Source organism: Carlito syrichta, unplaced genomic scaffold (genome assembly GCF_000164805.1).
Source record: "Carlito syrichta isolate Samal-C Ts95f unplaced genomic scaffold, Tarsius_syrichta-2.0.1 Scaffold126431, whole genome shotgun sequence".
In the NCBI taxonomy this organism is placed as follows: domain Eukaryota; kingdom Metazoa; phylum Chordata; class Mammalia; order Primates; family Tarsiidae; genus Carlito; species Carlito syrichta.
The window spans coordinates 77,403-81,440 of record NW_007070527.1 but is presented as its reverse complement, the minus strand read 5'-3'; the positions used below and the strand labels follow the sequence as shown (position 1 = coordinate 81,440).

The window sequence follows — 4,038 nt, the reverse complement described above, 5'->3', positions numbered from 1 at the left end:
AAGCCCTTAGGATGGGGCTGGTCGGCAGTAACTGTTGCTGGCCTTATCTGACTCCTGCGTGTCGTCAGCCCTTGGCTGTTCGGCTGTGACGCCGGGCAGGCCCTTTTCCCTGGCTGGACAAGGCTTTGGTATCCCTGTGTGGAAAATGGGGCCGTTTTTCCCAGGGCCCCTCCAGACCAGAGGGGCCAGGCCTGGGGCCACTTTCTGGTTGTTCCTAAGTTGCTCCCACGGCGCTGCCAGCTCTGACCCAGGACTGTGTGACATCCTGAGCCCTGGGTGTGCCCAGCCGCTGCCTCTGATGGGCAGCAGGGGCGGTGGCCCAGGCCAACCATTTGACCTTCCTCCCTCGCCACACGCCCCTTATGTCTAACCCACACCTTTCCTCTGTCCTCCTTACCACAGAGGAGGGAGGTGCTGTTACACCCTTTTCTCAGCTGGGGAAACTGAGTGCGGAGAGGCAGAGCCCCTCTGCCCAGGGTTACGCAGCTTGACAGTGGCAGAATGAGGTCTTCAGACAGGTCCTCATTCCAGAACCTGCATTCTGCCCACCCACTCCCCCACAGCCCCTCCTCGGCAGCTCCTACCTCCTCATGCTGCCCCGTGAGGACCCAGACCGTTTGTTTCTCCAGCACTTTCTGCCAAGCCCTCACCTTCAGAGGCAGGCTCCAAGGACCTTCAAGCTCGTTCTGGCCCCATAAGCCGGCTGCTGTCTCCCTTGGGATCCATTAGCAATGAAAGGCAGAGCTGGGAGGAATGGGCGTTTAATCCGATGCCATGGAGCCAGTGAATTCACCCAAAAGGCTCAGAATCTCTCTCCCACAAGCCTCTCACCCAGCCCCGAGGCTGAATTGCCAAAGGCAGGAACCCTAATCTCCTAATCCCTCCACCATCCCCAAGGTTGAACTAACAAGGCCTGTGGGGCAGTTTCCTAGGACCCAAAATCTCCTAATCATGCTGACATTTTCAGGTGAGTTTTGGGATTTACAACCACACAGACTTTAAATTTTATAGTTCCTTAAAGGAGGGATGGAAGTTACAGTCTTCAAAGGTGCTAACTTGGTAGTTTAGATAAACAGCCTTGAATTAAACAGGAGAAATGGGCTGAGCTGGTGGCTCATGCCTATAATCCCAGCACTTTGGGAGGGTTAGGGATAGGGAGGGGAGAGGATTGCCTGAGCCCGGACAACTTGGTGAGACTTCATCTCTACAATAAACAAAAAATCAGCCGGGTGTGGTAGCGCGTGCCTGTAGTCCCTGTTACTGGGAAGGCTGAGGCAGGCTGAGGCCAACGATTGCCTGAGCCCAGCAGGTCAAGGTTGTGGTGGCGGGGAGGGAGTGTGCCACTGCCCTCCAGCCTGGGTGACAGAGTGAGACTGCAACTCAAACAAACAAAACAAGAAATGTAAGAAACCCCCGTTGCCCAAGCCTGGGCCTCTAGAAAGCTGGCCTCCTAAGAGCGCCTCACCCTCCAAGTGAGTGCCGGGTTGTGCAGGAATGTGCATTTTTGAGAAGAGGGACTCTACAGCTTTCATGGGACTTCCAGAAGAACCCAGGACTCCCACACTCCGGTCCAGCCCCCAGTTCACAGAGGAACAAACTGGGGCCCAGGACAGGGTGTTCACACCCCGTCAGGTCACGGGGCGTCACCTGCAGGCGAGTTCCTCCACCTTGGGGACCCTGGGGCCCGGTTTCCCGCTTGGGGTCCCTCCCTTCCCCTCCCCCTCCCCCTCCCATCTCCTGAGCCCTTCCGCCCCTTGGCCCTCCCTCCATAGTTCACGGAGGAGAAATTTGGCCAGGCCGAGAAGACCGAGCTCGATGCCCACTTTGAACACCTTCTGGCCCGGGCGGACAGCACCAAGAACTGGACGGAGAAGATCCTGAGGCAGACGGAGGTCCTGCTGCAGCCCAACCCCAGTGAGTGGGCCCGGCGGGCTGGGGCGAGGGGCGGGAGGCCCTGCTCAGGCTGTAGGTGGTTGACATCTAGACTCCAGGCTGTGTGCGGGGAAGGGCCGTTAAAGAAACGTGACTCGGTGTGGGGCTCTCAGACACTCTGGGGCAGCAGACTCCCAAGCTTCGTGCGGAAGGAATGCCCGGAAGCCTCCACACACGCGGGAGAAGAGGCAGGCCAGGCACAACCTGGTCGTTTTCTAGAGGCCAGCAAGGCCCAGAGATGGAAGAGGGCTTGCCCAAAGTCACACAGCAAGCCAGTGGACTGCAGAGGCTGCGGGAAGAGAAGTGTGGCTTGCAGTGTCACTGCTCGTCTGCCTGGAAATCTGTGCAGCCAGTCTAGTGGCCACAGAGCTGTCTGGGGCCAGGGCCTGGGACCCGTCCGAGTGTGTATTGTGTGCTACAAACCACACACACAGACATGAGGGGGCACCCAAAAACCCGGCATCATCTTTTGAAGGGGGGGTCCCTTATAGCACAGGCTTCCCTCTGGGTGAGTGTTCTAGGGACCCGTGGTTGTCCGTGGACCGGCTAGCATCGTTTTGAGAGACTGCGTTTGGCTTCGGTGGATCTTTTTCTGGAGAGTCAGCACGTGTGCCCCTTTCGTGATGAGTGATTTCTGAGCTCACCTGCCCACACCATGCTGAGTGTTCAACAGTTTTTGACCAGAAACGGAGTGACCCCCATGTCCCACCTCCCTAGTCACCTGATCTCACCCCCCCACCCCCCCAGCAACTTGTTTTGGTTTCTCCATGAACAAAGTCCTCAAAGGGAAATGTTTTGCTGCTGTGGAAGAGGTGAAACCAAAAAATGGGCGGCAGCACTAAAAGCCATCGAAATTGATGAGTTCAAAAACTGTTCTGAGCCATGGAAGAAGTGTCTTGATAGGTGTATTGCATCAAATGGAGAGTTCTTTGAGTTTTTTCGTTGTTTTTTTGAGTCAGAGTCTCACTCTGTCACCCAGGCTGGAGTGCAGTGGCACGCTCATGGCCACCACCACCTTGACCTGCTGGGCTCGCTCCATCCTTCTGCTTCAGCCTTCCTAGTAGCTGGAACCACAGGAGCACGCCACCGCATGCAGCTAATCTTTTTGATTTATTGTAGAGACGAGGTCTCACCATGTTGCCCAGGCTGGTCTTGAATCCATAGGCTCAGACAATCCTCTCAACTCGGCCTCCTAAAGTGCTGGGATTACAGGCATGAGCCCCATGCTTGCTCAAGCGGAAAATACTTTGAAGGTGACTGAAGTTTAAACATGCAAGAATAAACACACAGTTGTTTTTCTTTTTTTTCGAGTTGGAGTCTGTTGCCCAGGCTGGAGTGCAGTGGCACACTCACGGCCACTGCAGCCTTAACCTGCTGGGCATAGGTGATCTTTCTGCCTAAACTTTCCAAATAGCCAGAACTACAGGTGCATGCCACCATGCCTGGCTAATTTTTTTGATATATTGTAGGGACGAAATCTCACCAAGTTGTCCAGGCTGGTCTCGAACCCATGGACTCAGGCAATCCTCTCGCCTCCACCTCCCAAAGTGCTGGGATTACAGGCATGAGCTACCACATCTGGCCACAATTTTTAATAAATAAAATTCCAAGTTCTATTTGGTCCACCCTTTGTGTGTGTGTGTATTTTTTTTTCTTTGTAGAGATGAGGTCTTGCTTTGTTGCCCAGGCTGATCTTAAACTCCTAGGCTGGCCGGGCTCGGTGGCTCAGCCTGTAATCCCGTACTTTGGGAGGCTGAGGTGAGTAGATTGCCTGACCCCACGGGTTCAAGACCCGCCTGGGCAACCTTGGCAAAACCTCATCTCTACAATAAATCAAAAAATTACAGCCGGTCTAGGTGGCTCAGCCTGTGAACCCGCACTTTGGGAGGCTGAAGTGAGTGGATTGCCTGAGCCCGCGGGGTTGGAGACCCACCCGGGCAACTTGGCGAGACCTCATCTCCACAATAAATCAAAAAACTAGCCGGGCATGGTAGCGCGTGCCTGTAGTTCCAGCTACTTGGATGGCTGAGGTGGAAGGATCGCCTGAGCCCAGCAGGTCGAGGCTGCGGTGGCCAGGAGCGTGCCACTGCACTCCAGTCTGGGTGA

The 4,038-nt window shown here is 55.3% G+C and overlaps 1 protein-coding gene across 1 annotated transcript in view; it reads left to right on the top strand.

Annotated features, from left to right (window-relative positions):
* The first annotated feature begins 1,776 nt into the window (after window positions 1-1,776).
* Window positions 1,777-4,038, top strand: part of SH3GLB2 (SH3 domain containing GRB2 like, endophilin B2) — a 16,823-nt gene continuing 14,561 nt past the window's right edge. The window contains exon 1 of the mRNA XM_021707812.1: window positions 1,777-1,914. The gene's annotated coding sequence lies outside the window, so the exon portion shown is untranslated. The remainder of the gene's footprint in view (window positions 1,915-4,038) is intronic.